At 50.2% G+C, this 25,012-nt stretch overlaps 1 protein-coding gene and 1 long non-coding RNA gene across 3 annotated transcripts in view; one reads left to right on the top strand and one right to left on the bottom strand.

Moving 5' to 3' along the window:
• The window catches only part of Itpkb (inositol-trisphosphate 3-kinase B), an 83,624-nt gene that overhangs the window by 53,957 nt on the left and 4,655 nt on the right, over positions 1-25,012 (bottom strand). The gene's annotated exons all lie outside the window — the stretch shown is intronic.
• On the top strand, positions 1,046-23,557 carry LOC110345297 (uncharacterized). Of its 2 annotated transcripts, none has more exons than XR_002388525.2 (3): positions 1,046-1,090; positions 6,865-7,044; positions 22,939-23,557. It is a non-coding gene; the product is annotated as an uncharacterized LOC110345297 (long non-coding RNA). The 2 variants fall into 2 exon arrangements; XR_015444292.1 differs by lacking the exon at positions 22,939-23,557 and adding an exon at positions 9,989-14,041.

Raw genomic sequence — 25,012 nt, 5'->3', positions numbered from 1 at the left:
CAGTGCACACCCACAGAGGGACCAGAAAAGGCAGGAAATGCTTGCTCGAGACCAGAGAAAATGCCAGAAAACAGAAAGGGGGAAGAAAAACGAATCAGAACTGTGTTGAGCAGGGCAACTGTTCTCCCAAGAGAATGATCAACTTGATGGCTTATTTCATCATGAGAGGTACAGAAAAACGTGTTCTCTCCTCATGGGCTGCCTAAACTCTTCTTCGGGCCACCTTGCAACAACTGGCACTGTGCCTAAAAAGCAAAGGCTGGACTGGCTACCCTTGGGACGGTAAGGGTCTAGCTTACATTTACTCACGTGGTTTTAACTTAATCATCCAGATCCACAGGACACATCTCCCCATGGGCTCTTTACTGGGTAGGCCGTAATGCAGACCCTCTCTTCGGGTGCCTTCCCCAACGTCAGCCTCCAGTCTCTAGGATGCGAGTCACTAGGGAAGCTGAGGGAGTGCCCAGGACTGAGCCACAGGCTTAAGGAAAGCCAGCAGGGGTCCCCAACAGACACCGAATTCTGACAGATGTTTCTTCCGCCCTGCTGTACTTGTACTCTTCTCTACTTCTTGCCCCAGCTCCCCCCACCCAACCTTGAGAAGCAAGAGTCCGAATTTTATATTCCTAGTTAAACTTTCTTCCTCCAAGAGCTAATCTACCCTGACCCTACGGAGGGAAAGTCTGAGCTGCTGTAACTGCAGGGTTGGTTTATTTTCCCAACAGTGAAATAGCTAAACCAAATATGCCCTGTGTTTCAGCAGCTTAAACACTGAGGTCTGACAAAGACCCGAGATCCCACTTCGCCTGCCAAGGGCCAAGTGTGTGCCTAAGTGAGAGAACGTGGCTCTGAGCAGCGGGAGCCCGAGTGGGTGAAGGCGTCTGTGCAGCTCTTGCTGGTTCCCCCCAGCACCGCGGAGATGCGCCGGGCTGCGCCGCTCCGGGGCCGCGGAACCGGCCTTCTCGCCCCGCCTATTTAGCTCGGGGAGGGGGCGCCACCTCCCAGCGCGCAGGGTGCCGGTCACGTGACGGGGCGGGCCCGGTAACCCCGGCAACAGGGCCAGCCAGGCACCCGGAGCGGCGCCCTCCAGGTAAGCAGGCTGGGTGGGCTTTGGAAACCACTCCAGGCAAGTGCCCCGGAGACTGCCGTGCTAGGGGAATCTCCTCGTTCGTAAAATGAGCACCACACTTTTGCAGGAACTGGAAGGGGCACTTCAGGTCTGCAGGCTCTCAGATCTTAAGTCTTTCTTACACACCCCTCACCCCCAGAACAACAGCTTTCGGTACCATTGTTTTTTAAAATTTTGCTTCTTTTCTTGGGACGGCACAATGTCCACAATGCCCCACGGGGAGCTTGCAAAGGGAGTGGCCCTGCATCCAGTGTCGGCCAGAAGCTTACGTTTCCAACGACTGACAGGGTCCAGGACCAAAACTGTTTAGAACTTTTCATAAAATTTCAGTCTGTCGCTGAATTCCGTTTATGTTCGCATTATGAAAACAAGGGACCAAGAAACGAGAACAAACATTAATAGTACGAGCACTTCAGAATAATTTTTGGCACGTCATAAAACACCAACTACGAGTTATCAACTTATTACAGTAGATCCCAATGTAATTATACATGACCGAGAAAATAATAACACAACTTATCTTTTAAAAACGTCGTATAATCCAGGCTAGTCCTAACTGGTCGGCGTGTAAATTCCCTGTGTACAATCTGTGCTGATGAAGACCTATGGGATTGGAGAAGAACGCCCGAGCCTTTTCCTGGGTCGCTGTGAAAAACTGGACTCAACAGGGAACAATAAAAATGGTCTTTCTGGAGAGTAGTATTTTTTTTCACCAGGGAGATGAGCAAAATGAAGTGACAGACGCAGTGGCGATAAAAATGACAAGGGAAAGATTGTTCACAGTGGCTTGACACAGAGCAGGGCCTCCTCCTGGCATCTCAACAGTGGAACTTTGCTGGGAGGAACAGCTCAGCAGGCCCAGCCCAGGAGCAAGAGGCTCCTGCCTCCACAGCCCAGGGGAGAACCTGTAACTTCACCCGGCCTCCATCCTGTTTAGAACCCTGAGCTGGATGACCTTTCTTAAAAGTCAGGCTCCTGAGCTGGGGATTCAGCTCAGTGGCCCTGTGGCTGCCTCACAAGCACAAGGTCCTGATTTCAATCCCTGGTACAAAAAAAAAAAAGTCAGGCTCCTTTACACTGTGGAACAAACTCTTCATAAACTTAGAATTTGAAAGGAGAATTACTGGCAAAAGGATGTGCTTTACAAAATTAATCAGAGCCCTGCTCTTGCTTGGCCAGAAGTGCTAAATGTTCAGAGATGAATTCTAGAATAGGCTGAAGATAACAGCATTAGTAACTACAGTAGAGCCAGAAGGGGCTAAGAAAAGTTCAAATCAGGAACCCAAAGGCTCTCCACCCACAGAGCCACTCTCACATAGCAAAGCCATCCTAAAATGTCCTAAAATATTAGGAGCCAACTCCTTTATCACTGACCCTACATTTTCCAGGAACAGTCTGGTGGCCTGAGGGAGGGAAGTGAGTCCAGAAACATGAAACTGTAATCAAAGGTCTGATCCCCCCAAATGCCTTGTTAACTACCTGGGCCAAAGCCAACTAAGAAAAGCACCTCCATGCACATACCCACAGGCCCACAGACCTTCCACTTCCCACCAGGCTCATCTACGACTGCAGCCACCCATTCCAGGAAACTGGGCTGGCCTCCACAGCTGGAGGCTGTGGGCACCTTCCCTCCTGCTGTATCAGCTTACTCTGGCAATTTTCTCCTGACCTGTGAAGCTGAAGTCATTCCTTAGGACTCCTGTCAGGTTACTTGAGGAATCAAGTGCCTGGGAACTGAAGCAAAGCCTGGTAAGCAAGCAACACCACAGTGTTAAGAAAGCAACTGTTGAGCAATTGAAAGGCAATTTTCTCTCACCTTCCAACACCCAAGCACTCCTCTGATCATTTAAATGTCAACCCAACTAGGCTTTTCTCTTTTGTTCTAAGCTGCTGAAGGGCTTCAAGACAAGGCTGGGGCTCAGCAGGCAGAGACCAAGAGCTTCTGGGAGTTGCCAAGAACATCTGGGCACACGATCCCCCTTCCTATGAGGTGAACCTCAGGGCTAGTTCAAGCCCATCCCCACCCCAATTACTGGAAGATTTCAGTAATTTCAGAGGCAGTAAAAAAAAAATTTTAAAGTCGAAGAAAAAGAACATGGCATCACAAAGTTGAATTCAACCGTGGAAATTATCAACCGACAAAACAACACATAAACTACCTGATAATGACACCTTTGGGGCTGGGCATGGGCTTCTTCCAACTCAAGTTCAAGAGACTCCTTTTAGCCCACTCCCATTCACAGCTTCCTTGACAGGATACTAGAATGTGGGTTTCCTGAGCCAGTAAGTCTTTGGGCTCTAAATGTGTAGACAGTGGGCTGGGATGAAGACAGACTTCTAATTACAAATGTCCTGGCAAGGCAAATGGCCAGGGAGAAGCACCTTTCTCCAGGAAGGGGGTATCCAGCTTTCAATCACTTTATAAAATGGTGCCAGACCCAAAATGGGTTAAAAACACTGACCTACTCCAGCTCTTAGATTTTTACACACAAGGCCCAGAAAAGTTAATTGAGTGCTGCAGATGACAGAGCAAATTGTGTTACTTTCTGAAGCTGGTTGCAGCCTGTAGGAAGAAGAGGACACCGTATGAGCCAACAGCCCTTTTCCACTTCTAATTTCAAGGACTCCGCGAGGTCTCCAGTCGCCCTGTCTGGATTTTCAGGCCTGAGTGTGTCAGTCACCACTCTTTCCCTGGAGTGTCTAGATGGCCAGGGGCTGGGGAGGCTGGAGGTGGCCAACAGCCAGCCACTTAGCACCAAGGCAGGCACCAACTCTCAACCAAACTGTTTCCTGGGGGCTCAAAACAGGGTTTCCAAAAAGCCCAGTCCTCCCGGGTGAGACACAGTTCAGTACCCCAAGGACCAATCACAAGGCTGGTCTGCACATAAGGAAAAATCACCAAAAACCACTGGCCCCCAATACCATATGGTTTCCAGACCAGGCCAGTATGAACAATTTCACAAGGGAAAAGGGGGATCTAGTAAACTAATTCAGAATGAGAACTTTCTTGCAAATGAAGTACAATTTTCAGAGATTACTCTGGGATGGGAAAATGTCTGTAATAGCATAATTGACAGTTCACAATATAAAAATGCTATCAATATGTGGTCAGCAGCTGCCCCTTGCAGACTAACAGGCCATTTACAATCAAGTAATTAAGAGGCCATCAGCTCAAGGAAACTAATGTAGACTCTCTCTTGAAGGGAAGAATTACAAATGAAAACCTCTTTAAGAGATAACCAGGCACTTGCAAACTACAAAGAAAAGCCCATGGAAGTAGACAAAGGGCAGCACTTACTTTGTAGGTGACCCTGTAACTGGTTGGGCCTTTCCACAAGTATTGTAGGAAGATGAAACATCAAAGTACACATCCTCTCTTGGCTTTTGACCCTTGACCCCTGGGGGGGAATTATTTCCCGAATAAATGACTAAAGTGAGAGGAAAAGGGGTTGTATTTATGAATATGCTCATCACTGCATGTGGGAATTAACTGCCACCAAAAAAGGAAGCGGCTAACAAAGCCACAGCAGGACAGTGTACACATGTGGTGGCCCAAAGCTCTGACCCCAAAAGCAGAATGCAGCTCATTGCCAGGTCCCTGGGCACTTCTTCACTACGTGAGGAATGCACTGCTCTTCTGAAAGTGGCTGCTGTGAGGACTAAATGAGATGATCCATGAGAAAGACATTTAGAACAGTGCCTGACACATAGGACTTGACCAAAGCTGGCTGCAATTATTACTATGCACTGAAGTGGCAAACAGATAAAATCAGGCAGTTCAGCAAAGCCCAAAGTGTGCTTACAATGAGTTAAATTACTCATCTAGTCCTGGTTCTCATTAGCTTCTTTCTCTTCAGTGGTGAAGTTTTTGTGACAAACCATAAAGAGGGAGAAAGAATACACTTGGAAGCCTTTGCAGAACAGGGCAGTGAATGGTGCAAGGGGCCTGATTCTGTTTGAGTCTGTGTATCTTCCCCCTAGAGACTCAGCAAAACGTGTGCCCAAGGAGTTCCTCCAGGAGTAGACACTGATCGCCAGGAGACACTCTCCACCACAACTGACTCAGACATTAGCATGCAGCACGTTCTGTCTGTGAGACACAGGGAATGTCTGCAGGGCCCTTCAGAGAAAGATGTCCCGCCTCAGAACCAGGCAGCCTCCCTCTTTCCTCTATAGGGTAGTATCACGTCCCCAAGGACATGGGACCTGCAGCAGCCCTCCCATGGCCACAAGAGGAGCTAAGTCAACATGCTTTGGGGACAGAGCAGCGAGATGCAGAGAGCACTGCCCTGTAAGGAACTCCGCTGTGCTAGGATTTAGCCAAACAGCTGGGTGCTGTGGCACGAGCCTGGAATTCCCGCACTTGGGAGACTAATGGAGGAAAATCTTGAGTTTGCAGCCAGCCTGGGATGCATAGTGAGTTCCAGGCCAGCCTGGATTACATAGTAAAACCCTGTCTCAAAGAAAGAAAAGAAATTAGCCAGTGCTGGAGCTACCTATTGTGAGACTTATTAAAGTGGAAAAATAATATTTTCTTTATTGTTGGAGTCAGGAGAGTTACAGTTTTCTGTTCCTCTCAACGGAAGGCATCCTAACAAGGCGGGGGGCCTGAGCAACATCTAAGGGAGACCCAACAGGCCCACCCAACTCTGGGCCGGGATTCGGCCAGGGGAGATGGCAGGCGCACCTGAAGCACACGAAGGACTGTCCCCAGGCCTGAGAATACCAGATGGTGTTGCAGGCAGGCGCTGAGCAGCTGAGCCCCAGACGTATGGCCTTTTACGACCTCTAGAAGCCTCCTGGCCACCAGCTCTCCCATTTCTGGAGTCACCCATTTCACAAAAGCTGCCCTCTAACATAGAGTTTCCAGAGAGTGTGCAGGATACTCAGTTACACTTGGATTTCAGAAAAACAATGAATAACTTCCTAGCACAGGTATGTTTCACAGGTGATGTCTGGCCAGGCCCTGGCAAAGGACAAAGACCCTGGCAGCACTCTGGAAGCAGGATGGCCTCCCCTGCTTCCCGACTGCCGGGCTCCCTGGGTGTGTCTGGTCTGGCACCAGGACGGCACGTGCAGGTTTCCGATGTGCATTTTATAGCAGATGAGAAGTGGTCAATGCTTTGGATGTAAGGGTGTGGCAAGGGTCACTCTGGTCCTGAGAGGTTTGGAAAGTGTGTGGCAGGCTGACGGGGGTGCTGTGGCCCTGAGAGCTTTTTCCAGGAGGCAGAAGACAGGACAGCTCCCTGACCCGACTGCCTATGTGATGCCCATGACCATGGACTGGGGTGAGAAGCAGCAGTGGGCAGGGCCTCACACCTGCTGCCCGCTGTCCTTGGCTCTCCTAATCTGTGCTCATGCTGCTCTCACAGCCTTTCTCCATCAGGCCATGCCTGACAGTGCGGTCCCCCTGGGGCCAAGGACGATGTTCAGTTTGCTCGGTGTAGTGCAGCCTCCTCGCTCACAAACAACCCCTCAATAAAGCTCCCCGAGGACAGCAGGGGTTCATTTCCTGGAACCTTGCACATGGTTCCTGTTTCACGTCCCTACAGTATCCTGCCCAGGGCCACAGGACTACCCCAGATCTGGGGACGCAGTAAGTGCCTCGAGCCACCGGCTCCCTGAGGCAGGAAGATTCATGACTAAACAGCCATAAAACTGAGCCGGTTTCCAACAACGGACGAAATTTGTCTTCCCTGCCTTTATCCCTTTTCTCCCCGATTCCCTGCCTCTAGAAGCTGCTGCACTAAGAGCACTGAAAAAGAAATGTGGGGTGGAGTGACTGGTGCCTGTGACCTTCAGAACAACAAGGAGAGAACAAATGGAAGTGCTGATGTTTCCAGCGACCCTTTCCAATTGCAGTACTTGCCTTTCTTTCTAGAAATGACAGGGGAAAAATCATGCCAAATCTGCAGGTAAGAAAGAAGCAAGCAGGGCTGCCTACATAATTTGCAGGGCCCAAAGCAAAGGGTACCTTTTCATACTTCTTACTAAAAAAGCAGGCAACGGTACCTCGAAGGGTACCTCAAACTGCTTCTTCCCAGCAGTCTCGCTCACTCTGATGCACCATTTCCTACCTCCTATTTGATGTCATGCACTGACTGTACCCTCCTGAACCCTTGACCAGGCCCCTAATGGGCAAGAGGTGTCAGCAGTTGCCAGGGTAGAGTCAGACAAGCCAGGTGAGCCCTGAGTCCAGGGGTCCATGCTGCATCGTCCCTCTGGACTTTACACACAACACAAAGAAAGAATTATGCAGGATTTTTAGACAGCAGCTGCAGAGCTCTCAAGCCCAAACAGGAGAGGTCTGTGAGTTTAGGCCAAGGTGGGCATAGTGGCCCACACCCGTGATCCCAGCACTCTCAGAGGCTGAGGCAGGAGAATCACAAGTATGTGAGCCCAGCCTGTGCAACTTAGCGACTCAGCGTGAACCTGAATCAATCGATCGATCGATCAATCAAAGAGCGAGGGTACAGGTCAGTGAGAAGGCCCTGGGTTCCATCCTCAGCACAAAAACCTCTCAAAAAAGCCCAATACCCTGTCCGAGCTTATAGGACATTTCTGAGGTCATCCTCTACCTCTTTCCTCCCTCCCAGATCCTTTGATTCCAGCTCGATAAATCTTGAAATTCTGCAAATGTAATCAATTCCTTGCAGTAGTTGTTAACCAGATATAGGATATGCCCTCAGCCCTCTAGGGTGTTTGTTTGTATGTGTTTGCATGTTTGTGTGTATATGTGTGTGTGTGTTCATACATAGATTGGAAGAGAGAACTGCTCAAGGACAAAAATACCAAGTGACCTGCAGCATGACAGACAGTCCCACACAGTGAGATCTGTTGTACCCAGTGCAGTCAGGCCCAGGTTGGTTCAAGTGCCCAGGACACCTTCAAACAAATGAGCTTAAATGAGCATACCCATGAGACCTCCATCACTTGTCCTGGAGGCGACAAATGCTGGCCAGAATTCCCTAGGAGTACTGCTCATCCCTTCCTCTGAGGGCTTCACAGCAGGCTGGCGCCATACTGGTCCCAGCTCAGCCAGTGAGAGGCTCACGAGTGGGAAGTGAGGCCTTATCTCCTGGACCCCTTTTCTCCTCAAACCCCCTCCACACCAGACCCCCCAGGGTGAGGTGGGGGGTCCTCCCGATACGGGCCTCTAGCTCCCAGAGGGGGGCTTCAGGAAACCTTCACGGTGGGGTACAGTAAGCCACAGGGTGGAAACTTCACAAGGGTGAGGTAATAGTTGTGGTTTTATGTTTAGCACCTGTGTCTTCCGGAGACCTCAGGGCTCATGGGAAGAGTGGGTTTTAGTCACCTTCCCACTGCAGCAAGGCTCACTTGCAAGCCAAGCCCTTGAGCCCGTCCTCCACCCAGTCCCAGCAGCCAGAGCCTCCTCGTGGGAACAGCAGGCCCGTGAGGTCCCAGCTGTCTGGTTCCCTGGTGCCCTGGTGCATCATGGGTGCAGTCCCGCCGCAAGAGTAAGTGAAGGGTAAGCAAGTGTCCACAGCTACTCCCACCGGGCGGGCAACTGAGAAGGAAGGTGAAGGAAGCAGGGCTGCACCCGTTCCTCCTAGCGGGCCTCTTGTACTCAAGTTCCCAGAGCTTCCTATGCTCAAACTGCACCACTTCCTGCTCAGCTGTATGCACGTGCCAATTTCACAGTGAGACTGCAAAGGTACTGAGGTACGGGAGCCCAGGCCAGGCCGCACGCCCTGGAGGAGAAGGGCTGGCGCTTGCCGTGGCCCTGCACGCCTCAGCCCATGGCCTTGCACAGCCCCTCCTCGGCTAGTCCCGGGCCCAGCTCACGGGCCCCACACAGACTTGAGTGCCCCCGTCCGGTGTACCCTGCTCCAGCTCCAGAAGGGCAGCGTCTCCCGAGAGCAGCACAGGCCCGGGTGTGCAAAGTCAGAGTCACAGTGCATCACTGTACGCCCTGGAGGAAACACGCAACCCAGCTGAGGCGGCTATCAGCAAACCACAGGACAGGCAGTAACACTCCCCGACTGCGGCACTTACACAGCAGCCCTCCGCTGGGCGCACGGTGCGCACACCCACACACACTCCTTTCTGTACACACCCTGACATACAAAAGCAGCACAGCTCCACATACACGCGGGCTCTCATGTCCTGACTGGCCGGCCCTAAGTTCGCAAGAGTGTCGGCTGCTGGCTCCCTGAGTGGATCCAGCGTCTCCTCCATCCCACTGCCAAACCTAATGTCCACATCACCCCATGGACAGAAGCAGTTCAGAAACGGCACAGAAACCAGGTTTGGAGAGATGGCTTCATTGAAGAGGGAAGTGGCAAACGACTGCTATTTTTATCGGCTTTTCTCAGTGCCCCTCTGTCAGGGGTGACAAGCACCGTGCCCTCCCCCAGGTTTCCGGTCTCATCCCATTTTAGATCTTCTGCAGCCAGGCTCCCTCTGTCTCCTCGTCCGGGGGCTGGGACACAGCTGTGGCCCGAAGGAGTGTCTAGCAAGGCAGACCATGGTTTCAGGGGAATCTGTTTAGGCTAAGACCATCTGTTAGCATGCCTTCTCTCTAAGACATAGCCCTACACATGTATGGTTCACAAAGGACACTATTCTGCTGCTTGACACTTGGCTGGGACTTTAAAACGGTCCTTTCTGCCACATTAGCAACCAGAGAATGCATCCTGGGTGCTCAGGTAAATACCAGCGTCCTACACAACTCCCTTGCCTCATTAAAACAACCCCCCACACCTGGGCTGTATTTACTTTTAGAACTTCCATTTCCCAGCTCCAACCTGAGCCTGTGACCTGGCCCTACCCCACAAGGACCTCCTCTGACTTAGAAAATTAAAGTTTTTGACAGTCTTATTTTCTCTTTTCACTCAGCAATTTCTCACTGAGTCTGGCAAAAGGCCCTCTTAAAGGCCGCATGAGGCAGCGCTTCGTGAGGACTTCTCTTGCCAGACATAAATGCTGTCCCTCCGAATACCTCCGGCTCTTCTCTGGGGCTCACGGTCGGCTCTACTCTCCTTGCCCCTTGAATTCGGTGTGGACAAGAGTCTTGCTTGGTATTCAGTGAGAGCAGAAGAGCTGTGTGTCACTCCTCTGGGCTGCAGTGTTCCACGTCGGATCTGCCATGCTCCTTCCCTCTACCAAGGTTACCAACATCATCAACCCAGGTCATGGAATGGGGACAGGAGGGAGCAGAGCCCACAGCTGGCCGGGATCCGGGACACCGCATCAACAGGGAAGAGCCCTGTGCTGCTTTCAGTCGGTGGGCCTGTGGGGTTGTTACTGCAACAGAACCCACCCGCGGCCCTTGCACCACTTGAAGAAAGAAGTCTGAGAACCTGCTCGCTGCCTGAAGGGAGGACATAAGAAAGCAGCAGGAGAGAGGAGAAAGAAGGGTCCAGGGCAAACTCCGTCATCCCTGCCTTGTTTTTTAATGCTTTCATGCTTTTGTGCACGTGAGCCCTTCTATTCCAAATGTTCTTCCCCTTCCTATGATTTAGGAATCACAGAAAGGTCAACACCTTCAAATTTCAACTTAAACTACATCATCTCCAAGAATATTTCTCTTCCCATAACCCCAGGTAGTTCTGGCATCTGGGCGCTGCTACCAGCAGGACTCTGAACTTATCACTAAAAATACACTTATTGCACTCACTTCTCTAGGAAGATAGGACAGAGAAGTGGTTACGAGGGCAAGCTCTGAAACAACGGCTTTGAATCAGGTGTGATTAGCCGAGATGTTTTAAAAAGATAGAGTCTTTATTTGGGGGCGGGGGGTTACTGGGAATCGAACTCAGGACCTTGCACTTGCCAGGCAAGCACGGAGCCACCGTGCTATATCCCTGGCCCTGAAAGATAGTCTTACTGTGTTGCCCCTACTGGCCTCAAATTCCTGGGCTCAAATGGTCCTCCTGCCTCAGCCTCCTGAGTTGCTTGGATGACAGGTGAGCACCATGGCACCCAATTATGGAGAGCTTTTTTGGTTGTCACGAGTGGACAGGTGCTACTAGACACGGGTGCTGCCACACATCCTACAGTGTACTGGACAGCATCCCACAGCTCGAAACTGACTTAGCCCAAATCAGTGTGCCATGGCTGAGAGACTGCAGTGCAAGTCTGAGGCGACATCCTGACTCGTGTGTCACTGTGACCTGCACGCATGTCCCTCAACCTCTTGAGCAACGCCTGCCACATAACAAATCCGTGACCTATGTTAGAGACTGTACCTGCCTCCTCCACTGAAGTGCGAACTCCTAGAAGGTGAGAACTGAGATGTTCTTATGTGCGTGCCCCTGGCTGCCAGGACACAATAAACGTAGGCGGGTACGTTCACCCTTTTCTGAAAGCTAGCTAGTTGCAAGGAGTGGATAAAACCTTCCGCCAGACACCAAAAGGCAAAGCCTGAGTATTCCACTGACAAAATCTACACTGTTTCAGTATATTTATTACTTCCAGTTCACTATAAATGACAAATCCAAGAGACTCTCAGCCAGAATATTTAAGAAACCAGAAGACAGACACAGAGAACCATTCGCAAGTTCATGGCAAATAAACTATACTAAACTATGATGCCATCTGAAGGAGCCACCTGAATCAAGCGACCTCACCAATGGCCATAATTCATTTATGGATTTAAACTCAACCCAGGCACAGACATCAAATTTTCATTTGCATCAGTAACAAGAGTTTGTTGTATTTTTTAAAAACTACTGAGCAACTTCAAACCAAAATCTCAAACTAGCTCCTCAAAATGTACTGGTCAGAAAAAATTCTGAACCAAACTGTCATTTGCTTCAGTTTTACCTCTGGTCTTGAGCCCAAAAACCTGACCCCTTGCCAAAATGTGTCGGACAGCTCTAATGGGCTCAGAGGACTGTGCAGAAAGCCTGCGGTCATCTATCTTCATGAGACTATTTCTACTCCTCAGGCTCACGGGATGCATGTAAAAATCCTCTGCTCATTTTCCAAAATCCATTAAGCCCACATAGCAAACAATCCTTTCTTTCACCAGAGGAGATTTTTCAAATATTATACTTCATTATAGCAAGGAACAAATAACATACCTTTTCATTTCTTATGACTCACTGGAATCAGGACTAAGGAAGCTTTCTTTATTTTACACATTACTGAGCTCCACCTACATCATGAGGCAGGAAAGCATGCACATATTCTCAAGCACATGGTGCCTTCCCTACTGCCCCATGGAAGCAGACCCTGCAGCCCACTTCCCTCCCGGGACAGGAATAGAGGCCAGACAGACAACCCCAAAAGCGCTACAGTCACCAGCTGCTGTTGTAGCACTTCTAAATTACATATACCATCTTTTCAATTTAAAGTAAAAAGAGAAAGCATTTCTAGGGCCTTCAGCACAACCATGTGGCAAAACTGCACCCAAGAGGCAGCCCGGGCTGTATCCTCCCAGGTAAAACTGGAGACAGCCTCACCCACAGTGGGACCTGCTCCTGGGGCCTGCAGCTGAAGTCTGAAGAATTCACCGGTCAGAGGACAGGCAGGGAGGTGGAGAGGAAGGACCCAGGGCAGGGAGGTGGAGAGGAAGGACCCAGGGCAGGTCACAAAAGCTCACAGCTCGAGGAAACACGGCAGCCCTGGGGATGACAGGGCGGGCACTGGGGACCCCAGCTGCCCTTCCCGGTGCTGCTTTCTGAGTGCCGCAGAGGGACACGAGGGTGGGGCAAGGGGACACTGCTCCGGTTCCTTTGTTTTTATTTCCATTTCCAGGCTCAGCGACCCACTGGCAACTTCCCCTGGTCAGCTGGACAGGACCCTGAGGGCTGCGGAGCACCTGTGAGTTGGGCAGGTGCCTCACCTGAAGCCCAGGGAGGCAGAGCTCACTGGAGCCCCACGGTTCCGGATACTCTGCCATTTCCACACCGCCTCTGAGCGCATTTTTGTTGGCATTCGTCTTGTTTTGGTTTTGTTTCTTCGGTACCAGGGATCGAACTCAGGTCTTTGCACTTACAGAGCAGGCGGCAGGACCCCTGAGCTAAATCCCCGGCGTGTCTTTCGTCTTTTTGAACCCAGACCATTTCATGGAAGGTGCTATGGTTTCTGTCACGATTCGCACCCCACAGCCTCCTGCGCTCACAGGTGGGGCTAGTGGAAAGTGGATGGGCTATGCATGCATTACACCTGCCTGGGTGTCGGGCTGAGCCTGGAGGCCTGACCTGGAAGGGAGCGCTTCCTTCCCGGCTCCTACCTTTGTGCACTGCTCCCCAGCCGCCCAGACGGGCAGCTGTTCCTCTGCCAGACTCCCGCTTCGGGCCAACTACAGACCGGATGTGAGCCAAAATAAAGCTCTCCTCCTTTTAGTTGTGGGTGTCAGGTGTTCTGTCCTAGGATGAGAAGAGTAACTAAGACTGAAGTGGATGGCAAACAAGCACGTCAAAGCTCTCACCCTCAACAGCCACTGGGGAAAACAAAACTGCACTGAGAGGCTGGGTATGTAGCTCAGTGGAAGAGCGCTTGCCTGACATGGCTGCAGCCAGGGGTTCAGCCCCAGCACCAGAAAAATAAAAACAACCCACAAGCTGGTCCTGCGTATCCATCAGAGTGGCTAAAATGAATGGGTGACTCTGCCAGATGCGGATGGGGGTGTGAAGGGACCAGACCGTCATGCACTCCGGGAATGTGGGATGGAACCGCCATGCTGGAAGACAGTCTGGCAGCGTCTTAACTCAATGCACCAGGCACAGTGGCACAGGGCTGTAATCTCAGCCCTCGGAAGATCGAAAGTTCAAGACAAGCCTGGGCAACTCACTGACTTTGCAAGATCTTCTAAATAAATAAATAAATAAGCAAGCAAGCAAACAAACAAATTAGGCTAGAGATGTAACTCAATGTGAAGGCCCTGGGTTCAATCCCTGTTGCAACAAAAACCAGTAAACATGTAATTACCATATGACCCAACCGCTGTACTCCTGGCCATTTATCACAAAGCAGGGGAAGCATACAGTCTCAGGACACACACAGGAAGCAGCCAACACTGGATGTGACTCAGGTGTCCCCTCCTGAAAGTGTCTGTAATCATTATCTAGAAGGCAGAAAAGGCAGGGGTCTGCCTGGTGTCACTTCTCCTGCAACTGACTGCCCGCAGCTGGTCACCGTTCCAATGGCCTTCGCCACACTCAGGTGGAAGCCACCACTCCGCACAGTGATGGTCAGGCCCCTTCCGAGGAGGAGCTGGGCATCGCTGGAGTTCATACCCTTCGTCCCAGCTGTCTCTCCCTGTGGATGAGGAGCCCCAAGACAGCTGGAAAGTCTGGGCTCCTGCTTGCTGACCCCTTTGAAATGAACCCTTCTCCCTTCCATCACCAAGTTCCTCATTTAAGTGAGGTCTACAGGCAAGTCGCCTACCATGATTGCGTTCTGTTCCAATTTAGGGGCTCATGTTGCAAGCCTGCAGCGGGCTTTTACCCCTGACATTTAAAAGGGTCAGTGCCCTTGTGTCTAGGCCACCTTGCTTCAGAATGCCTGGGTGCTGTGGCGTCTACAGTATTCAGGGAACCCCATGCAACAAAGATGTCCGTAGTCCTCTGTCGGGGTGGCCAGAGGCACCCGGCTGTGTGCAGATCTGAGCTCTGCCCGACTGCGCCTGTCCTGAGACAGAGGGCCCCGAAACTCCCTCTGGAGGCGGGCTGCAGAGCCAGGAGCTTTAGCTTTCCTTGCTCCTCATTCCTTCCTACCAGCCTGGGGACTGTGAGGCAGCCCAGAAGTTCAATTGGGTAAAGTTGCATCTATTGAGTCCATGTTATGAAACAAAGGCCCATTCATTTAAAGGGAAAAAAACCCTCTCTTAGTTCTTCAGCCAGACTCAAAGGCTGCTCCAGGGCAGCTATGCGAACACACTCTCCTCCCCCTGAATCTAGTATTTCCAAAGCGACAACCAGCGCTCATTCTCTGCCTCCCAGCCCCTGTGGCTAAGTACATCCATCTCCCTGTGTTCAGTGTGGTTAGTTCTCAATGCTCCTAAGGCAGGGACCCAAAACCAACTCAGCTCAGTCTGCACGAAGCCCTGCCACCCTGCTCTATTCTCCAGGTGACAGCATCGGGGAGGCAAAGAGGAAGGGGCAGGGCCCTTGGAAACTCAGGTGACTAAATCCCAGCTGTGGGTTTGAGACTGATAAGTTCATCGGTCTAATCATCAGTCTCCTTGCTATTAAAGAAGGAAAATAATACACACCTTGCAAAGTTAAATGAAGCAATTAATGCAACCTGCCTGGCACAGAATAGACGCTTCCTAAACTGTAGATGCCATTATTTTTATTATCGTGCATCCTAAGGCTGCTCAGCATTTTTAACAGTGGCACGATGTGATTCACTCACATTGAACTTGTAGTGAATTGTAATTCCCAGTGAGTTTCATGAGAAATGCTGGAGAGCTCTGTTTCTATCCTATCCCTTTATACAACTGACTTTTAAAACTAGACTCAGGACTCACATTTCCTTTGACAATACCTATTCATGAAGGTCATACTGAATTATTTTCTGACGTTCTTGATGTCTTCTTTCTAAAGTCAATGTCACATGTTTGCAAACTATCACAAGAGGCCAAACTAATGGCCCCCAGCAACCTTCCCCCGGGCCACTCCGGGTATCTCCCTCAGGCCAACCCACAGGGGTCCTCAGGACTCCCTGGGAGGTATCTGAGGCCAGGCCAGGGCGCCAAAGAGAGGGTACCAAGCAGCATCTCAGGACCTGCGGGACTTTTCATGGTGCTGGGGATCAGTCCTAGGGCCTCTCACATGCTGGGCAAAAATGCTACCACTGAGCTACACTCCCAGCCCCAGACCTACAGGACTCTGGGCAGCTTCTCAGTGTTAACTACCAGTCTGCAGGAGGCCAGCGACAGCTCTCAGGAGACAGCAGGCTGATTTTTAATGTGCAGCATAATACACAAGGTCAACAGCAACCCAGACACTGCTCCATTTGGCTTTTGCCTAAGATCAAAACTAATTACTGTCCTGTGTACATTCCCAGGTTGGGGCAATAAGGCAGTCACACTGCTTCCGCAGTCCGGTGCCACACGCTTAGGATGCTCTTCTCTTGGTCTCTGGGTGGTGCTGAGATGCCAGTCTGAGACGTCTCTCCAGTCGGAGGCTTAGCCCTCAAAACGAATGCTCTGTGCCTGCAGGCTCTGCCCCGGGAGACACCCACTGGGCCTTTGAGAAGCTCCGAGTGGACCACCAGCGGGCAGAAAAGACATGAACCCTAAGAATTAGCACCACGGGCTGTCGCATTAGAGCCACGAGAGAAGGAGCAAATCACACATCTAGGCACAGTGGAGATGGCAGCTACACTTGACAGGCAGCAGTGCCAGGACGCTGCTGGACAGAACTTGACATCACATAGCACTGGCTCCTGCTGGCCTTCCTGCGACAAAAGTGAGCCGGCACACTCGGGGTGCAGGATGCGGTCCTTTCACCAGACTGGGGTTCAATCTGCTCCACCATCGGGGCCCGAGGGTGGAAGCAAAGTGCAGCTTGGAGTCTGTCTGGCTTACTGTGAGCAGGGGTGGGGTGCAAAGTGGGCTTCGGAGCCCCCAGAGCTGCCTGGGCCTGAGTCCCTGTGAGTGTGGCGGCCTAGGGGGTCTGCAGTGCAACGAAGCATCTCTGTTGTCATGGCCACCGGGCATGGCACCAGGAAGAGCCAAAGACACATGGGAGAGAAAGGAAGAAGCAGGCGACCCCCCAAATGCTGCCCTCCCGTGTCTCTGTGGTGTCATCACCCTGTGCAGCTCTTACACATGGGACTTGGGGTGCCTGGCCATGACACAGGCACTTGCTAAGGGCAAGATGGAGACCACGACAAGCAGCATTCTTCACAGCTGGAAGACGAGACAGGAGAGGGCGCCTCTGCTCCCAGGCCTGCTCTGTGCTCAGAACCTACCCACATCGGCCCACTTCATCTTCACAACAGCACGAAAGAGAGGAGCACTAACTCGGAGCAGTGTGGGAGATGAGGAAACTGAGGCTGAGACAAGTTAAGTTTCTGCAAGATCTGAGATGGAGCAAGGGTCTGCATTCAGGTCTGGCTGATTCCAGCTGCACACTCTCCTGCATACCATCTTGTTTTCCTGCTTGGCAGAGCAAGCCAACTCCAGCACACACCTCGACACACTTCAACACCAGAGCTCCGGACCCCACTATGTTCTGGAGGGAAGGCTTAATACACAGTATTTCACTGTTCATACTAAAGCTGGAAATACGCTCTTGGGTACCTGCTTCACTTTCAAATGAAAGAGAACGGCACAGGTTGCAAGTCTAGCATAAAAGGCTAAGGAATGACAACACCCAGTTGTCTCTGAGGCCCATGAAGTTACCATTTATTGCGCACTTGGTATGTCCGGATGCCCCACATTAACGTCATTTAAGGCTGAAACCTTAAGGCAGGTATCAACAGTCCCATTTCACAGACGATGAAGCTGAGGCAGAAAGGCAAGACATTTTCCTAAGGTCACAGTACCAGGAGGTGACAGTTTAGGCTCAACCCCAAGACTGCCCTGTCTCCAAACCCAGGCTCTCTGCTACCTGCACCCACCTCCCCCAGGAGTCCCAAAGATTACAGCTCAGTAACAGTTATCGAGCACAAGTCTCTCCCAGGCCTCCAGATCATGTCCTTCTAGTCAGCCGGGAAGGGGTGTGGGTGGCCTAAGGCCTCAGTTTAGCCTCAAAGGAGCAGGGCCACTGCCCAAGCAAGACATCTTCTACCAGCCGAGTGTCACTTGTGGAAGCCCCATGCGCTGAGGGTGAAGGTGGCTCTTTCATCCCCACCTCCTGAGCCTCCTGTGGATCCAGAATGGTTTCTCTGCTCGCCCACTTTAACAGAGGAAGCAAACTCAAGGCCTTCACCCCACACTGCTGCCCTAATGGCCATCACCCAAATCCAACTCTTCTACTCCCTGTTCTACAACATGCAGCAAAGCTTTCTGCATTTCATGTGCCCACGCCAATTGTTTATTCATTAGCTCATATTTAACGAATGTGCTTGTTCACTGGCCACACAGCTTGTTCTTGAGTTTTTCCAATGAAAAGCACGCCTGTTGGAAGAGGGCAGATTCCCGGGACAGGGCCAGCACTGATCAGGCCAGCCTCTGAAGCACAGGTGTGTGTGGGCACCTACCGGAAAGAAGACCCAGCTCCTTCGAGAAAGGTGGCAAAGTCTGCGGAACCAGCCAAGGACTGGGTCACACAGAAGAGGCTTCCAGCACAGATTTGATGAATGTACTATCTGCTTTAAAGACTCAAGACTTTGCTGAACTCCTCTCTCACTTTCCAGGACACAGATGATAAAACCAGTAAAAGGTGCTGGAAAAATCAATGCTCCCTCTACGTATGCTCCAACCCTAAAAGACTACGGGCTGCTCTCAATCATTCCGGAACTGACAGCCTTACTCCGGGAGCATCAGAGCCAGCCTGCCACCCTCATCCACTGCTGCCGCCTTCCCTCACGTCCCTCCTGCTTCCATGCCCTCCTAGGAGTGGCAAGCCACAGCTGGGGACCTGCATGCCCCATCTGTGCCAGCCAGGATGCTCAGGCAGGAGGAGCCTCTACCCCAGCCAAGAGGAACCAGGTGCGACCCAGTGTCTAGTCATCCCTGCCCCTACCCCACTACTACGTCCACTTCAGAAACGGCTCTGCTGTGGGCAGAGAGGCTGTTTTGACAGAGGCCTTTGCAATTTCTCTTTAAGCCAAACAGAGTTAAACCACATCACTCCAATGAGGTACTTGTCCTAATCCTTCCTCTTCTTGGAAAACTTTGAAAGGAATCCACCCACTTCCAAAATGACCCACTGTACACTGTCTCATTTGGGACTCAGACCTCCTCAAGCAGGAAGACTCTCAACGTTCCCATTCTGCAGATGGGGAGACTGAAAGCTCAAAGAGGCCAGGTGGTGATGTGAGAGTCCCTAGTCCTTGCAGCACACTGCACTCCTGGGGTGGGCCCTGAAGTACCCGGCTCTCCTGAATTACACGGAGTTAGCAAGATGCTCCACACCAACGAGTGCTTCACGCTGCGATGCCTGTGATGGAGGGAAAGGTTTCAGTGCCTCATCTAGGCTGACACATTCGATTATGACACATCCAAGATGTCCCCTGCACTAGCATAATTTCTATCTGTAAGAATTTTTTTAGTAGCTTCACAAACCCAAACCTCCCAGCTATAACACACAGAAACCAAGTTTCCCCACCCATGGCTCAGCAATCTGGGTTTCAGGATTATTTGTCCCTAACAAAATCTCCTGCCATTTCTTAAACTACTGGCAGGCGGTTGGATTTTCCACTTGACATTGTTAAGAGATTAAACTGTTTATCTCATTGTCATACAGAGGACTTTTCAGTTTCCGGCTAACAGATTCAGGTTAGATAAGCATTACAGAAGTGATACTCCCCAACTCCTGTCCATACCAGCCAGCGTCCTTTCTCCATAAGGTTATTATGAGTCCTGCTTTATTAAATCTACTACTCAGATGCTAGCTTATAAAAAGAAAGTATTACACATTCATGCATAGGCAGGGGATTAGACAAACACCAGCTCCCACACAGCTGGGGAAGGAGCACTTACCAGGGGATCCTGTCCAATTACACACTCTACCACCTAGTCATCAACTGCCATAGAGAAGAGGAAAACAAACTGAGCTGAGCCTGGAAAGAATGTCAGCAAAATTGGAAATGCACTTGCTAGGAACTGCGGGGGGGCAGGGGGTGCCGACCTCCCCTTAACTGCCCAGGTCCCGCTGGCCAGCAGCACACGGAGAATGCGTTGGGTGGATGGCCAGTCACCAGTGAACCCGATCCCTCTCTCCTGCAGCAGCTGAACATTCCCCGCAGTGTATAAAAACATGACGCGCTGGTAATATAAAATGTAACACAGCCTCTTCTTGGAAAACAGCACAATCAGTTTATTCATTTTGACTCAGTGCATAGGGTAGGAAGAACCTGCCTCCTGAGAACCTTCAAGAGGGCAATGACAAAAAGACTATGCTCAGTGCCCTCTCCCATCTTGCTCCTGCCCTCCAGCCCTCGCCAAGATCAACCTGATCAAGGGAGCAGCTGGGCCGTCCTTTAGGGGAGGTCTCGCCCCAGATGCGGCCCTTAGCCTGCATCATTAATTCATATCGTCATCTCCGGATCAGGCGAGCCCCAATCTTGGTCACCAGGTCAACGGAAATAATCTCAATGATTGTTTGTGATGCTGTATCATTCATTTTCCCTTTCCACCCAGAATCTTACCACAGAAGTAAAATGTGAGATTAACAGGATAACAGTGAGCTTTATGAGGGGAGATCTTCCTCAGCTGAAAATTAACGCCCATTGTCCCAGGCTGAGTGAGCCATTGTCCTCCTTATTCCGAGATAGGAAAATAAAAATGCCCCTTAGTGAAATCACATGAGAATGAGCTGCAGAGACTCATTCGGCTTTCTTTTCTGTAGCTCCTACTTTTTTCCTGTTTTCTTTTTTTTTTGGTACCGGGGATCGAACTCAGGTCCTTGCGCTTGTGCAGCAGGCAGAGAAACCACTGAGCTAAATCCCTGGCCCTCCTGTTTTCTTTTTTTTTTTGATGGTAGGGATTGAACCCAGGGCCTCATACATGCTAGGCAAGCACTTTACCAACTGAGCTATACTTACAAAATTTAACAGCTGGTCTGAAACATGTAAAAATTTCAGGAAATGAAAAAAAAAATGTATTGGCTCATGACCAGAAGAGATGCCTTTTGTTGAATGGGTTCCCATTACATGATATCAAGTCAATAAAACGTCCAACTAAAGCTCAACAAGAGGAGATCGGATTTCTAATAGTGGGTTCGTCACGCAAGTGCTAAGAAACATGGCAGACAATCTTCCAAAGTCGGCATGCTGGCTCCTCGGGAGTCACCCCTCACACACAGCCTAGAGGCCCCGCCTGCATGTAAGAAACACCAGGCCACCTGCCCGAGAACACTGCCAGAACTGGGCCACGTTTGACCTGGCCCTGGCGACCCCTGTGCAGCAGGCCCTTCACTGACTAAGCCCTCCACCCAGCCCTCCAGTCCAAGCCTTAAGTGAACAAAAAGAGACCACAGTAGGCAGTCAGGTGTCGGCGTCAGGTAACACCAGCCTTCCCTTGGAGGGTCAGTGAAACGGCGCTCCAGGAAATTTCCGGGGTTCCATAATGGCCCTTCAGAAATGAACTTCTTTCCACCCTCTTTGGATGAGGCAAAGTCATTTTTCAGGATTGGCCTGGGATGAAGGTGGAAGTTAAAATGAAAATGGTAGGGTTACCGCAAAGCATTCCTCCCAAGGCCCAGTGAATTCTGCAGACAGACACGGCTTCACCTTGACGGGACTCTCGGCGTCTCCCAGCTCCACTTGAGCCAATGTGTACGGGGCCTCTACTACATGCCAGGTGCTATGCTGGGCACTTTTACGAACATTACATCCCGGCCTCACTGCCCCCAGGCCACTTATACACCCTTTTCCCATCAGTCTGCAGCCATGTGTAGACAGACCCAGGTCTCCTAAACCGGGTTCAGCCCTACCTCTGTGGCAGCAGGAACATGGGATAAGCAATGAATTTGCCCTCAATAGAACTGTTCCTTTCTTTGTTCATCTTTCAAATGGCCTAACATTTCTTTTTTGGGTAGATAATGCGAGGTGTTTTCTTTCACTCGTTCATTTACTCATTCTTTTAGTGCATGTTCTGAAAGCATGTACTGTGTTTAAAGCCAAGGTGAATCTTCAAAAGTAAAAAGGAGAATGGAAACATGGGTCCTACAACTGTATCAACACTTTCTAGCCCAGCTCTCATCATCTGTAAAATGTGAATACTGAAGAAGATGAGTTCCCAAACTTCCCCTAGACCCAGAGGTGCACAGTGTTCAATACAGAAGCTCCAGAAAAAAGTGTGTGTTACATTTTAGTGGCAAGCTGAGGCCTAACTTCCTGAGAGCAGAGGTATCTGTACTGTCTTCGGCTAAGGAGATGAGCTATAGCTTTCAGAATTTACTCCTGGAAAAATCGATCAGGGCTCTGTCTGCACCAGGAAGCTGGGGTGAAGGAGGGGTCCCAGTGGGGAGGAAGGAAGGTGTCTGGGAGGACCTTGGTGAGACTCAAAGTTGGCTGCAGAACTACAGCAAGTGGAGACTGACTGTTGGTTCATGAGGCCAGGGAGGCAGCTGTCCACAGTCACATGGACTGGACCCGTGGGCCGGAAAGACACGCTAGGTCCTTCTCCTCCATGATGGTGAGGCTGCCTACGGCATGACCATTACTTGGTTCAGTAAGTTAGTACTAGAGTGTAGGGTTACAGAACACTCAGGAGAATTGGTTATATAAAATCTCAAACAGGCAGCTGGCAGTCTAAAGGACTTTTCATCTTACCAGAGTTCACTTGGGTTTGGTGTATTTTGTAAGCAATGAGTTCTGATTCATGAAAAATATGCTTCCCACATTCACAATGTCGGGAAAAAATCACTGGAAGGCACACTTGTCCTGGAGTTGAAAGCACACTATGCATATATCAAGCCCGATACCCATCTGTCCTCTACCATCCAGACCCACAGAACCCTTCACACCAAGAGTGCAACCATGACCCAGTTTAGAAGACTACCACTATTAATTCAGAATCACTTGCTGATTATCTGAAATCTATAGGTTTTACTCTACCAAGATATAAAATTTTCCCATTCAATTCTTTAAAATTCTAACCTCTAGATAACTAAGCTGAAAGCTGACAAAATAAAATAAGCCTAAACAATGTTATCAATACTCCTAGGAGTATAAATAAACTACAGAGAACTAATCTAATCTGCAACTACTTTCAACAGGCGGGCGTGTGCCAACACAGTCAGAGGAGTGACTCAACCCCAACCAGCACTTCCAAACAGAAGTTCTAAAGACGGCTTACAGAACACCTGAAATCCTTTCTAAAGCACCACCTGACTGGTTTAGTGTGTTTTCTTGTAAAACCTAAAGGCTAGGTGAGTCTTAAGCTGTATTTTCGAAAACCTTAAACATCCGCATGGAGAGTAATGTTGAGAATCAACCTCTTCTTTTCCCATTTATTTGAAAGCATTTTAAACTGGTTGAACACTTTTATCTTTAAGACAACGTGTTTGAAGTGATATTTTGGTTCCTAATTGGCAAAGCCTCAGTTTGTAAATCTTAAACACCCAAAGGGCCAAAGACTCCCTGTTTGTCAACAGAATCAATATTCTTAGATTAATCTTCTGGCATCCTACCAATACAATCTCTAAGAGCTGTCTGATTATTAATAAAAACAGGAGTTGTGTTGATGATTTGTTCCGATGGTGGTGCTTTTTCAGTGTGAAATTACAAAGAACCACTTTTCTGGTAGAGAGAGAGCAGACAAGTCGAAGCACAACACTGAAGTGTCTGTTTCAGCCTCCGTGCCAAGTCCATACCGAAGACCCCCTGATGTGCACTGCAGATACATCCAGTTCTGATTCCAATCTCTAAATTAGTCACCAGGCACTAGGATGAGGTGGACCCCGTAAGACCACCCTCCTGCTGTGCGCAAGTTGTAAAAGGAGAAACCAAGCCAGGAGGCAGAGCGCCTGAGCATGAGGGTGTCCTAAGGTCTCGCTGCCTTCTGGCCCTGGTTTCTTCATCCCTAAAGTAACACCTGGAATCTCCCCCACAAGACCATGGCCCTTCCAGATGTGAAAGCTGCTGAGACCTTTCCAGGGGAATCCTACCCACACACCTGAGAGAGAGGGCCACCCCACCCTTGAAAAAGAGCACATGCAGCCCACAATCTGGCCATCAACATTCTCATCTAGAAAAGAATTTTCCACTTAAACTATTCACCACTAGATGTATTTTTAAAGTGCTCTTAAAACTTAGTTTAGTTACCCCAAAATAACATTTTTATACACTTCTCAAAGCCGTATACAACCATTTTCAACTGCTTGAATGTTTTGCCATGTGTATGTTGATTTTTTCACTAAAAAACACAAAACAAGTGGTCAATATTAGAAAAAAAAATCCAAGTAAACAAATTCCAGTGACCCTTAAAAAGTGGAAAGCACCAACAAAGCAGAGGTTTTGAGATATTACACTCCTTTATACAACCTCTCACATAAGTAAGCCAGTGTTTTGTCTTGTTTTGTTTCTGTACAAACTACAACTCTGGAGCAAATCAATAAAATCTAGTTTTTAAACTTTCCACTGGTGTCTCAATGGCACAGATACTCCAGTATGGAACGATACAGGAAAGTAAATGATTGATGATTAGTTTGTTTCTGAAAGAAGAGAGAGAGCACGACCGAGCTCTGGGCAGTTCAGTTCTGTTTAGATCACAGGGAACAGTACATGTGAACGGGCCTACATTTAAGCCATGCCGGACTAGCAGGTGTGTAATACAGTTACTTCCAAGCAAATTCCCGGCTCTGCCTTTAGAAGCAGAAGGCAGCCACGCCCTGCCAGCACAGGCCAGCACAGGCCCATTCCTCAGGAGGAGCCAGGCCTGTGCCTCGGTAGGCACACACGGAGGAGGCAGCCTTTAGAGGTTCTCAGGTCTGGCCCGGGTCAGTGTGATGGGAACGCTGAGCGTGAGTGCGTGTGTGCGCCTGAATGTGAACATGTGAGGGCAGGTGTGCGTTGGGGTGTGTGCACTGTTCGGGGAGGGGTGAGCACACCTGAGCATGCGGGAGAGTGAGCGGGAGAAGTGTCCAGCTGTGGTGCAGGGCAGCAGTGTAGACAGAGGCCAAGCACTGACGAGAACTCGGCCCGGATCCCGGCGGCTCAGAGAGTGCAGGCTTAGGCCTGTCTACCCAGCACCAGGCCCAGCCAACACACCCGACCAGTGAGGCTGCAGGGCCTTCAGCAGACCAGCCACCCGGTACCCACGTGGTTCTGATCCCAAGAGCACGTGTTTTG

Source organism: Heterocephalus glaber, unplaced genomic scaffold (genome assembly GCF_053883595.1).
Source record: "Heterocephalus glaber isolate CG9 unplaced genomic scaffold, H.glaber_assembly_v1.0 deba00001600, whole genome shotgun sequence".
Lineage (NCBI taxonomy): Eukaryota > Metazoa > Chordata > Mammalia > Rodentia > Bathyergidae > Heterocephalus > Heterocephalus glaber.
The sequence above is the reverse complement of the archived record's forward strand: the minus strand, read 5'-3'. Positions and strand labels throughout refer to the sequence as shown.